Genomic DNA, 18,970 nt, shown 5'->3' on the forward strand with positions numbered 1-18,970 from the left:
ATTTCGAGGAATTTATTTATGATCTCACCCAAGTGTCTATTTATTTTGGCAGCCTGTTTTTCTTCTTTCTCCCTTTAATTAAACGACTGCCGCAACTGCTTCAGTTATATTTTCTTTTATATAATTCTCTACCACACATTAATTCTAAGACTGAAATCATTCTTTCAATCCTGATTGAACATACACTATGCGTTTTATATTTTTCTATCACTAAAAAGTGACTACAGCTTCTGCTAGTGACTTTTATAACCTTTTTAAAATGATATTTAAATCTTTTACTTCCCCTTCCATGATTCTGCACTGCAACTCTAACAGTTTGATATTTTCAGTCCAAAGAACTCAAGAAAAAAAAGATAATCCTGCAGGATTAATATATACTTTGTTTTTATTTTAATGGAGATGAATATAATCTATTTTTCATCATGTGGGGGCGTTATAGCTCGTGCATGTATTTCTTTTCTGTGTATGCATTCAACTTTTATTTGATCTTAGTAATGATGATGAAATAAATAAAACATAGATGATATCTATATAGCTACCAACATATATATCCGAGATTTTCAAAAGCTGATCACAGGAACAATTCACCCCCATGAAATCTTGATTTACCTGAGGGGAACCCTCAGTAACACGAAGAAATACATGTCGTTCTCCATGTTTTCTGGATGGTTGGATTTCCTTTACATTGACCAAACCACTGAATTTTTTAATGAACTTTCTTTTTATATATAGAATATATAAGGTAAAATTGGATTGCAAGACGAGATGAAATCAAATGGAACCAATTAAAAGTAGACAAAGAGACTTTAGCATTCACTTTAATCTTCCACGCAGGGCACACTGCAATCAATAAGACCTATATAGAAGGTAGAAGTCTGGACGTCACCAGGCTGGCAGTAATGGCTGTTATAACTTTTAGCCTTGCATTGGTTAATGGTCCTACTATTATTATCCTTAACATTATCATTAGGATACACCAAGATGCACTTCTGAGTGGAAACGCAGAATTCTACAAGCCCTAAAACCCAATTACTGAATGCAGACCAGTATGGGAAAAGAAACGGAAGTAAAGAACAAAATAAAAAAAGTTATTAGTTGGTTAGCAATACCAATAATACGGTTAAATAAAGAGTGAATGATATCAGTAATGGATTTTATAAAGATCGCAAAGAAAAATAAATAAAAAGACAAGGATAAGGAAAAGTATTCTAGGTCATTTGACAAAGATTGCCTAACACAGCTTGAAAAAAAGAAAAGAAAAAACAGGTTTACACCGAATGGAACATTCCCAGAGACACTGTTTATAGGTTTGAAGGCCACTCATGAATGGCAGAGGCCAGGGGAAGGGACATAAGCCTGGTAAGTAAGATGATGCCCTAGAGACTGATCATATACAGCGTCCAAGCCGCTCTCCACCCAAGCTAGGACCAGAAAGGGACAGGCAATGGCTGCTGATGACTCAGTAAATAGACCTATAAGCCCCCCCCCCTTCCTTAGCTCACAAGGATGGTGGGGTTGCAGCACAAAAGGAAATAACGAGTCTAAGCCCAGTTTGACGATCATCAGGCAAGGACGTTACCAACAGGCCACCAAACCCTGTTTGAAGATTTCAAAATTAGAAGTCGGCTCCTTTCTACTTTTTGTGTGTCCACTAACATGGTTCCACTTAAATGGATAGGATTAACATCAATTAAAAGATAAGTCCATTATCCATTACCAACTTTGGCCTGTTTCCTCATCTTTCCTCTCCAGTGCACAGTGGTAGCCGTCAACTTTAATATGTAGCAAGAGTAATATCCAACTGCAACAGATTTAATCATGATCCCTTTAGCGCTGTTTGTTTTACGGACAATGTTTTGCTGTTACCTTTCACCCTTTCCATAACCCCAGAATGATAGGATGCCCACAATTCTGACATGGAATAATTAACCTTCTGACTAATCAAATGAAAAACTTTTCCTCCCATCACTCACAATGCCGGTTGACTAATAAAATTCCAATTACATTAGTCTCTACATCTGCATTTACACACATACACACACACATCTCCCATGTATGATGAAGACCAATGTCTGGCTATAAATATATTTCTTTCGGTCATGCTCTGACGTATAACTACTCGGTCTTTTCTGCGTATCTAGATTGAGCCGAGAGAGAGTAGTCATACCTTGGTGAGAGAGGAGTGCGTGTGTGCATATATATGTAAATATTTAGCTGTCATTTTTGACGTCACGTACACACACACACACACACACATATATATATATATATATATATATATATATATATATATATATATATATATATATGCATACATTGTTTTGTTTCAGAATAAAAATCCGTCGTCAAAATGTAATTTCACCCATTAAAACTTCAAATAATGTCAGGTATTATTGACCGCAATATTTTAGAAACAGAAAGCTACGAGCGCAGCAAAGCGGAATTTTATAAACTTAAAAGTTCAAAATTCCTTCTTGAAGGAGATGAAGGTACACTTCGAGTCCATGTAAAAGTCACCATCAATAATTTCCCGATAACCCAACCGGTGACATTTTTAGCTTGAATAAGAAAAGAACTTGATTCCTTAGATTGGATATGCCTTAAATTATTGTCTTTGACATTTCTCACAATATAGATATGAATAAGAAGAAATGCGTTTCATCGCTATACTACGTAAACTTTATCTTAAAAGGATCCAAATTATTAACTGATCTCTTAATATGTCATCATTGTAGTATTAGTTTACCCTTATCAATCAATAAAAGAAATTACACACAGATTTTATATATATATATATATATATATATATATATATATATAATGTATATGTATATATATATATGTATTTATATATATATGTATATATATATGTGTATATATATGTATATATATATATATATATATATATATATATATATATATATATATATATATATTGTTGCAGCAAGACGACGCAGGAGTCTACAGGTTATAAAACACTCCTAACCTGAGAAAGGGGACTCGGATCTCCAGCGAGAACAAAGCGATAAACAACATTCACGTTCTATATTGACCACCACATGATTATCACTGACAGCACACCTGATGCCAGGCACAGTAGGCATTTCATAAAGTCTTTGCAATTATTTCAATTTCCAAATTTATCTCCCTTTCCGCTTCCTTTCTTTAATCTCGTTGTTCAGACTTTTGTAATTTTCATATCTCGGTAAACAACCGTCATGGTTCCTCCAGTTATACCAAAGGGCTGAATGGCTTCAGTGGCCCCAGTACTAGACCTAATGGCCCAAATCTTTAAATTCTAATTTCTCCTAAGCTGTGTGAGAGGCGAATAGATGGCAAAAAACTTTCAAGATAAATGTATTCAACTGTTCATCTACAATCTTTGATAAGCTGCCGTTATTACTTAGTAAATTTCTATGTATGGAACTTCCATCTTAAGCTTTAACAAAAAAAAAAAAAAAAAAAAAAAAAAAAAAAAAAAAAAAAACCGTCTCTTAAAGATCGAAAGTACCCACTTCATTTCAAGTTATTATCAGAAGTTGAAAATGAGGATGTTTTTACCCTGTTGAAAGACATTGGAACTGGCAAAACCTAATTGGGAAAAAGCAAAAATCCTAATGGACTTGAAAGTGTGACAACACTTGTCAGCTGCAAATTCAAGCTTCATTTTTCACTCAGTCTCATTATCAAATTGAGTCAGGAAAGAAATTAATGATGGCAAGACTTCTGATACGGAGGTGATGGTAATACTGCCATATGCTCTGGGGCTTTCGTCTTACTATTGTTACGTTAGGCCAATGTGTTTTGGTTCTTTGTTTGTCTGTCTGTTTATCAGGTGGAATGGAGGGGGGGGGGGGGGGGCTTATGTAGTGATTTTTGTAAAAACTACTCCTAAAGTGAGTAATGTTTGAGCGATGGCAATAAATTAGTTTTGGAGAGAAATAAATTTGTAACTTTTGTACTAGGTATGCAGTTGATTCTAAAAGTCATGCTTTTCCATTACAAGGCCCCCCCCCCTACACAATATTCTAGATGTTTTATTTCAACTGTGACCAGATTGGGAAATTATCTTTCTAATCTGGTTGCGGAATCGATGGAATTTAAAAATTTCAAACCTTTAGTAAGTTCTTTACTATTGAACAGTATAATGTGATTTTCATTGGCCTATTTTAACGTTTTTACTTACTGATCTTAAAATATCTTCTTTATATTTTTTTTATTACTTCTCATATAGTTTATTTGCTATGTCCTTTCCTCACTAGGCTGTTTTCCTTGTTGGAACCCTTGGACTTGTAGCATTCTGCTTTTACAACCTTGAAGGTAGCTTGGTTACTACTACTACTACTACTACTACTACTACTACTACTGATGATGATAATAATAATAGTAATAATAATAATAATAATAATAATAATAATATAGGAGGACCCTTATAATGGAAGGGGCACTGCCTTGGCGGAAGTTTGCGTTTGCCTAACGTTCTTGCTGGAATAGTGTTTGCATTTGTGGTGGTTTTCTGCCTTTAAATAATGATGATTATAATTACGACCATTGTTGAAACATATCTTACTTGACCGTCTTACAAAAGTTTCATTACAGCAGACAGATTCCTCTAAAGACTAATGTTTCTGTCTCTCAAGGCAGTGCATCCTACTCGTTTTGTAGAGTTGCAACTTTGATATCCTGGCGAAGGGCTAAGATAATCAAATGCATAGTATCATACATTATTTCTTTATCAAACCTAGAAATTGGATAATGATTTTTTCAGAACAGATTAAAATTTAAAGTTAAAATCCTCACTTTTATCTAATAAGTCAACCCTGAAACCTTTCTGCCATTCATAATCATGTTATTATAAAGATTCCTGGCGTGGAGCTAAGTAGAGAAGGAAGTATAATGGTAGATCATATAGTAACCGTGTTATCTGGGAACTGATGGTTCCGGTAGCCTGTGAAACGTCGAAAACTTGCAGTTTTTGAGTTCCGAGTTCGAGCCATGCTCATGGCAGGAGAGTTTCCCTTGGTATCCACTACTTAATTGTCCTTGAGAACTAAGAATGAGGGTTTGAGGTACCCATAGGTCTACCCAATAGTTAGTCAGCAGCCATTACCTGGTCTTCTCTGGTCCTAACCTAAGAAGACAAACGGCTTGGGCGCTGACCATAGGCGTATACCGTTAGCACAATGACCTATCGGTTGTCTTTGTAGTTTGCAGGCAATTAGTGACTATAAATGTTATTAAGAGAACAGCGATTTTATGGCTGTACATCATACAACCCAGAAGGTTTAGGATGATTTGGAATAAAAAGGTAGTAAACTATAGGCTACTGTATTTACCCTAACATAATTTCATTTATAACTTACTCCTTACACAGTCACTGCTACATAAATGTGTGTTTATATTGTTTTTACTATACAGTTTTACAATCGATTTACCGATTCTGAAAAAAAGCATTTCATATAAGTAAAAGGTCTCTCTCTCTCTCTCTCTCTCTCTCTCTCTCTCTCTCTCTCTCTCTCTCTCTGAATTACCTGTGTGCAGCGATGCCGAGATGAGCCTAAGAGGCACCGCCGTCAGCGCCAGCAGGAGAGATCTCAGAAGCAGCGCTTCCACCAGAAAGGGCCTCATAGTCAGCAGACGTAAACGGGCGTCGTCTGTTGAAGACTCATCTGCCGTCTCTGCTGAGTCGATTGCGCTGACATCTGCCTGTCGATGGCTTCCCTGCCCTCATGGCACATCCGCTGCAAGTCTACTCGATGTCAACACAGAGTAGTCAAGAGCATTCTCCGGCGAAGGGGAAAAAAACCAGGTGCAAAAGGTGAGAGACTTTTACCCTCCTCCAGGCAACAACACCTGTATTGACCACATTCACGTTTCGCTTTGGATGTCACATAACTATTCACATAACAACATTTTCCAGGGTTATGAATTTTGTGAAATTCCTTTTTCGTTATTTGCTTATTCCTCTTTTCTTGGTTATCTTTATCCTACTCATTCAATACAGAGAATGCTGACGTAAACAGGTTCCGTTATTAAATAATTGCTTTTATAAAGTAAAAGAAAATAACTGCTTTCAATAAACGAATTACTTTTAAATACTGCAAAACTTTTATATCACCTGTCTATAGCGTGATTTAGTACAAAACTATCACAACACAGTAACGCGATTCTTTGAACATATCCTCTTGAACTATAGCCTAGCGCAGTACCTGCAAAGAGAGAAGATAACACCTTTAGTTTAAAAGTACAATCAAAATATATCAAAACATATTCATGTACATTCTCTGACAAGCATACAGTATATACACACACAAACACGCACACACACACATATATATATATATATATATATATATGTGTGTGTGTGTGTGTGTGTGTGTGTGTGTGTGTGTGTGCGCATTTATGTGTATAAATATATATATATATATATATATATATATATATATATATATATACATTTATTTATTTATAAACCTTTATCATATGTCCTTCTGATTTCACCAAGCGCTTGTAAAGTTATATATATATATATATATATATATATATATATATATATATATATATATATATATATATATATATATATATATATATATATATATATATATATATATGTGTGTGTGTGTGTGTGTGTGTGCGACTATTACCAATTGCTTTTATTTACAGATTACATTTAGGCTACAATATATATATATATATATATATAGAGAGAGAGAGAGAGAGAGAGAGAGAGAGAGAGAGAGAGAGAGAGAGAGAGAGAGAGAGAGAGATTGTAGGATGGTATTACATCGGTGCGAACACTCCTTATCCGTGGTAAATCAGAAAACACCCCACGGAACACGACAAAAAAAAAGTTAACTCTAATGCAAGTTTCTAAAACACCGCCTCTAAAATACCATTACAAGCCAAATAACAAGTCTATCCACCCAGATAATCCTCTGTACTATCCACTTATCCCTCCCACCGGCCTTTGAGAATCGTCCCAACACTCCTTTCATGAACCATCCTTGTCTGATGGTGTTAGAATCCTCTTTATCAACGGGATCGGATCCCTTAAAGTGGGCCGTTGGCGATGCTCTCCGACACTATCGTTCCATCAGCCGCCATTAAAGACCATTTGGTAGTCCATAGCGCCTCTGGTGTTGTTAGGTAATTAGCCACGCGACGAGGAAGTCGTTGATCGAGTTATGGAGCTTTGTTCAGGGCGACTTTATTCTCATTGGTTTTTGCGGCACTAAGTAAACTAATTGCAAGAAAGGAGAAGCAGTGAACGCCCTAACCGCTAAAGAGTTGATCCTTCTTAACCTAATGTAGGTACTCATGCTTCGCAGTTACTTAATCCAATCTGAAAGCGATTCTTATCTGGTTGTTAATATTCAAAAGCTTGGAAGAACAGCTAAAAGTCTACCTTGAAATATCTGTAAGATCAGCAGTTAATCGTACAGAATATAAAGTTAATTTGCATAGGGGGTCAAAACACGATTTCTGCTAGTTTTCATACAAGTGGGGACGCATGGCATTTTCCTTCTTCACAAGAGATTTCCAGTATATCGAAGTGCGACTGAATTGTGAATTCTGCGGCAGAGAGGAGGGGATAGCGCCACAGTAGCGAGGTTCTATGGCACATTTATGGCAAGATTTGTAGTCGATTATCGGCGGTGTTTACCGCAGCATCAGAAAACGCCGCTGGAATAACGACGTTTGGTAGCGAATGCCATAAATTTAAGGGAGTTCACATTTTCCCCATATCGGCCTTTTCTACCACAGTTGAGACTGTGTTTACCCGAATCGAGAAATGTATTCCAGCGTTGTTCTAGGAGACAAGATCGCACAATATGAGGTACTCCGGGTCGGGAATGTTCACAAAGAGGCCCATTTGCAACTGTCAGGGATTCTCTCACCCACGTACGGTCCATCGAGAAACAAAGCAATACCAGAACAATAAGGTTCTATTCATCACGACCTGCAAGGCCAATTGGGAACCTTGTGAACAGGGCCAGTGCATTAAATGGGTTGCACGATTTAACTACATAAGAGTTCTATACAAAACTAAGTAAATAAATACATAAATAAAATGCTTCGCGAAGGATTAAGACGAGGGAAAAAGATGACATTCCAGCATTTGATGACGCGACCACTCCTGTCTGAGTCATCGAAGTCCACCAGAATTTTTTTTTTTTTAGAAGTCATACACTTCGTTTAGATTCCGTTATCTTGGAGAGATTTAAAACTAATATATAGAAAGAAAATTTTATATGCAATTTTATTTCTTTTTAGAGCAACAGTTAATTAAATAAGCTTGGACTTTTTAGGTTTGGAAAACCATGCTCTGCAAAGAAAACAAAGGCTGACATGTAATTCCTACGTGTACACAATGTGACAAAATTAGATAAATGACAAATCTTCTCAGAGTTAAAAATTAGTAGTTGTACAAAGTTAATGAAAAACGAATAAAATATTGAAAATTTGATATAAGGGTTTCCAGTAGAATTCGAATTTTGAACAAAATATTTACAACTATTTATTCTAACCACTTGTTTCTATTTTGCGGAAACAATTAAACAGACAAATATCAGTATATCTGATATATATACTGTATATATATATATATATATATATATATATACATATATATATATATCTACATATATATGTATATATATATATATATATATATGTATATATATATATATGTATATATATATATATATATATATATATATATCTACATATATATGTATATATATATATATATATATATATATATATATATATATATATATATATATATATATATATACACACACACAAAATTTGAGATAAATCTGTTAATGGGAATATATGCTTTTCTAAAAAAAACAATCCATTAATAAAAGGTGACATTTTTTTTTTTCAATAAGAAGCTCAAAGTGACAAACGCACAAACAGCTGTTCAGCAGAAACCCCACCATAACAAAACAAGCTCGTTGATTATAGTAGACCGTCCACAAAAGGCTCATCTCAGGAGTACCAGAAATTAGGTACTTATAAAAAATGACAACAGCCGTAGCCCATAAATCTGGCAGCAAGAAGCAACAGCGCACCCATACAGGATGGCCAAGTCCGGCTGTGGCCCATTCTTCCCCCCACCCCCACCCACGAGATAGATGACACTCTGTTATGGCACTTCTATCTGACACCCCCATTCATGAGCCAGCAAGGATACACGGGCCATTGTTGTGTGGTTGTTCGCCCGAAAGAGGATCTCGGCATGAGCATGTCACTTCGTTTTATTTTTTTGCCTTTTTTTTTTATTTAATTCGTGTCTCTTTGCATTACTTGGGTACTGTGTCAGTTTTCTATTCTGCTTCTTTTAAGGTTTCCTCTTTCTTATCTTAAAAATTTCTCATTAGAAATCTGCAAGTAATTACTGTGATTTTACTTATGATATAAACATTTATGTCTTTATTTTGATGACTTTTCATCAGCTAATTAAACGCAACCTCCATGATATTACGTATGGTATTCTGACATATTATTCTAAAATTATAATATTGCATAACCTACTGTATACATCTTTATGAATTGACACATAATTTTCATATCAATAACAGTATTATGGTATTACAAGCAGGCATATTCAGTGACCTAAAATTGCAAAATATTAGGAGTCCGTGTTCATTATTATAAAATTTCAATACATCAAGTGAAAAAAAAAACACAAGAAGAAGTAGGAGTTATTTTTAATAATAATGATAATAATATTGCCTTATTTTACCATTATTATCATTATTACTATCAATAAAAAAAATATTAAGGAATGACAAAAATCGTAATAAAAAATAAAAAGATGCGACAAGTTTAAAAGCAATGTCAGGATTCAAATCGAACAATATAACAGTTCAATACTGCAACGTTCAGATGTGACCATGAATAAAGAAATGAAATACAGAGAGAGCGAGAGAGATAGAGAGTGACAAGGATGTTCAACGCCCTCCAGAAATTGGTAATTGCAACAGGAAATGATGAGTGACAAATGTATATATCGTTTGTATGTAACTCCCCTGTGTAATAAAAATCAAATGTCTGGCTATATATATATATATGTATATATATATATATATATATATATATATATATATATATACACACACATATATATATATATATATAGAAAATATATACACACATATACATATATATATATATATATATATATATATATAAAATTAGCCGTTATTGGCGGGTCGCGTATACTAGTACATAATATGTTATCATCAGCTGTAACTAGTCCACTGTAAGACAAAGGCATCAGACATGTTCTTTCACTCCCGTCTGTTTATGGTCTTTTTGTCCTAGTTTATAACCGCAAATTATCTTAGTGTTATATATATATATATATATATATATATATATATGTATGTATGTATGTATGTAATATATATATATATATGTATGTATGTATGTATGTATGTATGTATGTATGTATGTATGTATGTATGTATGTATGTATGTATATATATATATATATATATATATATATATGTATGTATGTATGTATATATATATATATATATATATATGTATGTATGTATGTATGTGTATATATATATATGTATATATATATATATAAATGGTGTTATAATTGTATATATACTCACATATATATATATATATATATATATATATATATATATATATATATACACACATATATATTTTATAATACCATTTACTGGTCTGGTATGCCGTAACAGATAGAAATCATAATGAACAATAAAACTTTGTAAAACAAAAGCCACAAAAACTGCCATTCAAAAGCACGAGGAAATTCGATTCCGAAACGAATCAAAGTTGGGGCAATTAAACAATGCGAAACAGAGCAGCCTCAAAACCGCGATCTAGGGTGCCAAGCAAATAGACAAATAGAGAGAGAGAGAGAGAGAGAGAGAGAGAGAGAGAGAGAGAGAGAGAGAGAGAGATCCCAATGCCTCTGCTGTAGCTAAACCAAACGCAAATTGCTCCCAATTGCTCTCAACTGCCTCAACAGCGAGCCTGCAAGACAATCGCCGACCAACTTTGACGTGTGTTACTCCCTTTATAACTCCCAGCTGCAGGCTGGCTGGGAGGGGAGTTTATTTTTTTCTAGGGAAGGTAGAAAGGGGTTGATGCATAGTTGGAAGGGTTAATCCTGTATGTTTGGAAGTTTGGGACCACCCCGGTCCCTATTTGAGGTGAGGGAATGCCTATTTAATTTTTGAGAGGGGAATCAAAGGTTCCTTTTACGTTTATATGTATGTGTGGGAGAGGGAGAGATGGAGGTAATGCAAACTGAAAGGGAGAGGATTTCCTTATTTTCTGGGTCGATACTTTTTTATATATCACGGAAAATACTTCGCTTGAGGGAAGGAGTAAGGAACCTGATGCACAGGCTGTGAGGGGTTTAATTTTTTTTTCTCGAGCGTGTGGCTAGGCGGACTGAGGGGATTGTCCTTTTTTTGTTGAGGTGAGGGGGTTAGGATGATGTAGGTTTCGGGGGGGGGGGGGAGTGTTAAGTTATGCGTAGGTAGGTAGAAATGTTCTAGAAAGAGGAAGGACCATGCAGACTGTGAGGGAGGGAGAACAGTTCTTTTGAAGGGGTGGGAGGGGATAAATCTAATTGAGAAGAGATCAGTGAGGGAAGAATATGCCTACCGGGAAGGGGGGAATGGTAGCATTCACTTTCAAGAGATGGAAGGAAGGGGTGATGCTGGGAGACGAGGGAAAAAGCTCACATTCTGTATATACAAATACTTGGTGTGTATACTAGTTAGAAGAGAGAGAGAGAGAGAGAGAGAGAGAGAGAGAGAGAGAGAGAGAGAGAGAGAGAGGGGTCAATATGCAGATTTAAGGAAGATCAAATTTCGATGAAAACTAGGTTACAGATACCTTCCCAAAGGTTCAAAGAAATAAGAAATGACAAACAGGGATAAATTGAACTGCTTGGAATGTAGGCAATGGGAAAATTTCCCGTTTGGGAAGATGAAAATATTTGGGAAGATTGAAGATTGAGTGGAGGGAAGAGATATTTCACGTGATTAGGGATGAAGTTAAAATACGTTTGGATGAATTATTATTATTATTATTATTATTATTATTATTATTACTTGCCAAAATACAACCCTAGTTGGAAAAGCAGGATACTATAAGCCCAAGGGCTCCAACAGGGAAAGTAGGCCAGTGAGGAAAGGAAATAAAGAACCTACAAGAGAAGTCATTTACAATTAGAGTAAAATATTTCAAGAACAGTAACAACATTAAAAAAAAAATTCATATGTAAACTACAAAAACTTTAAAAAAAAACAAGAGGAAGAGAAATAAGATAGAATAGTGTGCCCGAGTGTACTCTCAAGCAAGAGAACTCTACCCCAAGACAGTAAAAGACCATTGTAAAGAGGCTATGGCATTACCCAAGACTAGGAAACAATGGTTTGATTTTGGAGTGTCATACAAGAGCTGGTTACCATAGCTAAAAAGTCTCTTTTACCCTTACCAAGGGGAAAGTAGCCATTAAACAATTACATTGAAGTAGTCAACCCCTTGAGCGAGGAAGGATTGTTAGGTAATCTCAGCGTTGTTAGGTGTATGAGGACAGAGGAGAATATGTGAAAAATAGGCCACTATTCGATGTATGTGTACGCAAAGGGAAAATGAGACGTTAAAAGAGAGAAGGATCCAATGTAGTACTGTCTGGCCAGCAAAAGACCCAATAATTTTCTAGCGGTAGGGTCTCAACGAGGTACAAGTAGAAGCAGAAAATAGAACAAGAAGTTGGAATTCCATGGGAATGACCAGATAGATACTTGGAGATGTGTGAAGTGACGGTGTGGAAGGAAAACAAAAATAGAATAATAAAGTTATTTTATGATTAACTCAAGAATGTTTTCGCCACGGAGCGATGATCATTATCGAATGATAATTTCTCTCATCTTCTGTCTTTCTATCACCCTCTATAGACCTTGATCACCATCACCACCGTAAATGCGACTCTAAAGGATCAACTAAAACCTTGGTGTCTAATTGCCTTCCAAGGTCAACTGATAAATATCGGTTTTTAAGATATGTCATGACAACACAAGCATACACACACATTATTATTACTATTATTATTATTATTATTATTATTATTATTATTATTATTATTATTATTATTATTATCACAAGCTAAGCTATAACCGTATTTGGAAAAGCAGGATGTTATAAGCCCAAGGGCTCCTGACCATCCAAGACTGGAAGATGCAAAATACACCGGAAGATGCATAAGCAACTCTCTGGTGGATATACGAGGTGCCTCACACTGAGGGACCTGGGGGAACCCAAACATAGAATAAGGCAATAAGGGAAAAAATATCCCAGTGAGGAAAGGACACAAGGAAATAAATAAAATATAAGAGAAGTGATTATCAATCAATCAATCAGTAATAAAATATTTAAAAAACACTAACAACATTAAATTACATCCATCATATATATATATATATATATATATATATATATATATATGTATGTATATATATATATATATACACACACACATATATATATATATATATATACACATGTATATATATAAAATACCTAGAAAGGGTTGGATAGAATAGATGACGTAAAAGAAGCATTGATAAAGGAAGTGCCTAGGTACCCGAAAGCTCTAGAGTCTACTCTAGATTGTGTGAAAGATGATATGCAAATTCACAATCTATGGGGGTGTTCAATGCAATGCTGATGAGTCTTCTCTGTTTGGGCGAGCAGAGCCAAATGGAGCTTTAAAAGTTTTAGGCACATCTATGATTTACTGAAAAACCCTGTTAGGCAAAACGACTTTATATATACAGTATATATATATATATATATATATATATATATATATACATATACATATATATGTGTATATATATATATATATATATATATATATATATATATATATATACAGAGAGAGAGAGAGAGAGAGAGAGAGAGAGAGAGAGAGAGAGAGAGAGAGAGAGAGAGAGAGAGAGAGAGAGAGAGAGAGACCAGATACATAAAAAGGTCAGGGTTGAGAAGCCTAATTGCAAAAGAAATGGAATGAGTGAAAAGGAAAATCAGTGTTGATCAAGCCGAGAAATCTAAACAAGACAGTAAAAGAAAAAAAACAAATCAAAGAAGAGTGACGGAAAGAAGGGAGGTAAATTAGAGGGTAGGGAAGAACGTTTGAATTGAGAGGGACGAAAATCAAATAATGAAATTGAAGAATGTACAAATGGAGATATGTGTGCATATGTTAGTTGGTAAATTACTTATTAAGAATTATCGGCGTTTAAACTTTATCAAGTTGAAGTTATTTAAGTTAGATATTAGCAGTAGGAGAGAGAGAGAGAGAGAGAGAGAGAGAGAGAGAGGAGAGAGAGAGAGAGAGAGAGAGAGAGAGAGAGAGAGAGAGAATACTAAAGGAAGTGCACTAGAACAACTTTGATTGAGATTATGGGAGTGATTGCTGAACTCAAATAGGATGTTCCTTGCAAACGTAGAAGTCGAGAGAGAGAGAGAGAGAGAGAGAGAGAGAGAGAGATTGCTATTTCTTATCAAGAGCTTGTGAATATATTCAGCACAAAGTTCCACTACAACCTTTGATTAATGTTTCTTATTTGCAATTGAAGTTTGACGAACGGTTTCCGATGAAATTTGCAATTTAGAACTAATTGTAGAATTAGCGAGTTCGTTCGTGAAATAAATCAATTGAAACGCGCAAGGACAATAAAGCCAAAATATAATTGAATTAATTTTTTAACTAGTGTCTGAACGTTGAGGATTAAATATATATACTGCATATATATGTATATATATATATATATATATATATATATATATATATATATATATATATATTATAACCGTAATTAGTCCACTGCAGGACAAATGCCTCAGACATTTTCACTCGCGTCTGTTTATGGTCTTTCTATGCCAGTCTATTGCCACAAATTTCTATTATATATATATATATATATATATATATATATATATATATATATATATGTGTGTGTGTGTGTGTGTGTGTGTGTGAATTGATTGATAGATTGATATCCAGCAAAAGCCAGTAAAATTTTAGGCTGATCTGCCAACCACTGATAGTCGACACAACAAAATATTTCATGATACACACTAAAATGTTCGATGGAAATCCCCAAAATAGTAGAGATATATTCTGAGCAGTCCTGTTCTTCTTGTTATTTTGATGCTTCCACAACAAATACTTAGGTAGAGAAAATGTCCCTAACCACTTTTCATACTTTCGTGATGTAATGTGACCTTGATACGTCAGTGTGGAAAATAAACAGATCAGAGAGTGGCAAACACACCGTATCAGAACCCATCTGCTACTCTACTTGAAGTGCAATGTACAGAAGCTTACTGTACGCAACTAAATTACGCACACGCGTGGCGTAACACCAAGTAACTCGGTTTTATAGAGGCCAATTGGTTTCGAAAGTGGGCGTAAGGAAACACACAGCCGTATGTCGAGGTGTTTTGAAAAGAGTTCGGAGAGCATTTGAGGGCGTTCTCTGGGTTCACATAACGGGCCTGGCACAACCGACATTTCTATTCCTATATTGCGAAGAAGAAGAAGAAGAAGAAGAAGAAGAAGAAGAAGAAGAAGAAGAAAAGCAGCCGGAGGATGAGCAGGAGAGGCAGTTGGAAGGAAAGAGAAAGAAGAAGAGCTATTATTTGAAATACATCTGGGATTAAAATAATACCAGCTTTAGCTGGGTATTTATTTAAAAATAGTCCAATCCCCAGACACACATAATTCTCAATGGACAACAGTTTTACTTCTTTAATAATTCAAAACATCTGGAGGACAGATAGTTAGAGCATCTTTAAACGGTGGATTGAATCACCATTCTAATAACAGCCAAATTCAAGAAATTTCATCTAAAAGAAGCTAAAGGTCCCCAAATGCTACAGACATCAATATTTGAGAACAGCATACCAATAATAGTGGAACATGAGAGGTAGCCTTTATTATTACTCCTATAGATAGAATGCACAGACACGCCTCATTTCATAGCTTATTGGTTTTATTTGATTTGGTTTTCTTTGTTATTGATGTTACTTGTTTTTCTGTTATCCCAATTTCATGAATTATTCTGTTTCTCTTTTTTTCAATTTAGGGACCCTTGGGATTGTCTCATTCTGCTTTTCCAACTACGGTTAAAACGTAGCTGCTACTACTACTACTGCTAATGCTAATGCTAATGCTGATGTTGACGCTGCTACTAGGTGTACTATTAATAATGATGATAACAACAACAACAACAACAACAATGATAATAATAATAATAATAATAATAATAATAATAATATATTTATAGGAATTGCAGAAAACAAAACTAAAGCAGCCTCGCGTAGTTTCAAACAATAAAGAAATTATAGCTTAAAATGCCACTAATAAATACTGTAGTGAATAGCGAAGTGGTAGATTGTTGTTGAAGTAATGAAGTAATGCTCATTTATAATAGTAATCCTAGTAACAATAAGAATAATAATACAGTGTGGGATATTAGTTATTAATGTGGCAAGAAGTCTGCAACGAAAGGGAATCCAGAATATAGTGGAGTTACATAACAATACAAATAAAGAGTGGAAAAAGAATTTCATTTAAAACTGTCCAAAATATCGGTAACCAATAGTTGAATTTCGTGCGTTTCAATTTTCTTTCTTGCCGTTATATAGCCAGATAATAATGCGTTATACCCCAGGCTCACAGCCAAAGATAGCGAGTCATCATATACAACAATGGTAATGCTGGTTGTCACAAATATTACTTATGTGCGACGTGTTATTATTTTACTGTTTTCTTACTCTTCACTTCTGTTGGTTCTCTGGAGCTTTCTAGTCCGGTGAACGTTCTTTTCTTAGTGGATTGGTGTCTAGAATTTTCCTTATGGATATTTGCATTTTGAATAATAATAATAATGATAATAATAATGAGTGTCATGAAATTTCATTCAATTTATTTTATCCAATTTTAGTAATTAATTTGTTTTTCTGTCAATGACTAAACGAACTACAAGTGTATAAAAAATATAAATAAAATTACAAACGAGAGAGAGAGAGAGAGAGAGGGAGAGAGAGAGAGAGAGAGAGAGAGAGAGAGAGAGAGAGAGAGAGAGAGAGAGAGAGAGAGAGAGAGAGAGGCTATTACAAGCAAACTGAGATTACGCAGCTTAGACATCATACCTCGCCAGATTACGGAGCAGCTGTGCAGTGCTCTTAAACATTGAGAAGCAAATCCAAAACCGAAGGAAGAAGACAAATGGTCTTTCGTTCTTCGGCGACATTGAGTCAGAGAGAGAGAGAGAGAGAGAGAGAGTGTGTCTGTCGGAGAAAACAGGTGAAAGAGGCAGACAGTGTACAAACAAACCCATTTAACATTGGCAAAACCCCGGAGATATCCTAATAAATTCGAATGTAAACATCAATTATCAAGTTCCTGATTTTCTAGATCCGTGGATTGTTTACATTACTCCTCTGGTCGGGCACGACAAACCAGGTATTGTACGGGTCTTAGCAGCACGTATTTCTCTTCGAAGGGCTACTAGCCAAGTGGCCTCTGTATTTTTAAGAATATATATATAAATATATATATATATGTGTGTGTGTGTGTTTGTGTTTGTGTGTGTGTGTGTGTGTGCTTGTGTATATGTACATTGTGGACGTGTGATCTTGCTATATGATTTAACACCGAAAAATGTATGGTTCGATTCATAGACAAAACAAGTAGGGTATATAACATTAAAATTCATTATCTGTCTGTTAGTTGTTACCCTGCATCTAAGATTATCGGCATCTGGCTGTTAGCTGTGGTGGGTTGAATCTAGACAGAAGGTGTGTGGCTGCAGACCTCTCATTCAAATACTTGATGAAAAAGTGTATGTGCTTATGTACGTGTTCTTTTTGTTCTAGGCATGTGTCTTTTAGAATGTGGCTGTTAGACCCTGAACTACACCCTGACAACAGTCCACAACCGCTGTCTACTAATCCGAACATATTTCAATAATGAGATCGAATTCGAACGATATTTAAAATGGCTACATTTATATAAAACGACTTCGTGCATTTACCAAGCCCGATGAATGCGGAATGCTAAACTTGGGATCAAAGTCCAAGAAACCTGAAATAATCCTTCGTAGCTTGTTTCATACAAAGGATAATCATAACAAGACCAGAAAATCAAGATAACGATAAGAGATAAGAATTTCATTCATTAAAAGTTGTTCAACTGAGTATTTTCTTTTTCGATTTTCCCATTGTTCTTTAAAGCGATAAGGATATCCAGTGGAGACAAAAGTGCGCACGCGGAATGTTTATGCTTCCAAGCTTTGCATATTTTTTATCATCAGCAGCATCTGCTGTTGCTTTGGTTTGCGCACCTGTGCTTCTCATAAATATTGAGAGAGAGAGAGAGAGAGAGAGAGAGAGAGAGAGAGAGAGAGATATTCTTGGCGCAAAATTGTTAAAGAAAGGAAAACGTACCATAAGTAGATACTTTAAAATAGAACTATTGAGAGCGTCTGCATATTTAAATGAATAAAATAAGAATAACAAACGAAACTCTTAAAAAAATAAAACGCAACGAAATAAATATGTAAACTAAAAATTTTAAAATCAACTGGAAAAAAAGTAATCAAAATAAGAATATCTCTTGTATAAGATATCAACAAATTAAACCAGCATACAAATATACAGTACGTTTCTTATTAGTATAATTTCTAGGAACCAGGAAAGAGGTTTAGAGGAAAAAATTAACAGAAAACAAATATACAGATAAACATGGACCATACAGTAAACATCTCATAAACGGAAAGCAAGAAAAAAAGAAAAGGTAGAAGAAATAGGGAAAAAATAAATAAGAGGAAAAGAAACGGCGCTTCCCCTTCTACTAACTCCGGCATCTAGGTGTATACTGTTA

The 18,970-nt window shown here is 34.9% G+C and overlaps 1 pseudogene; it reads right to left on the bottom strand.

Annotated features, from left to right (window-relative positions):
• The window catches only part of LOC137652351 (discoidin domain-containing receptor 2-like), a 185,259-nt pseudogene that overhangs the window by 46,354 nt on the left and 119,935 nt on the right, over nt 1-18,970 (bottom strand).

This window comes from Palaemon carinicauda, chromosome 13 (genome assembly GCF_036898095.1).
Source record: "Palaemon carinicauda isolate YSFRI2023 chromosome 13, ASM3689809v2, whole genome shotgun sequence".
NCBI lineage: Eukaryota > Metazoa > Arthropoda > Malacostraca > Decapoda > Palaemonidae > Palaemon > Palaemon carinicauda.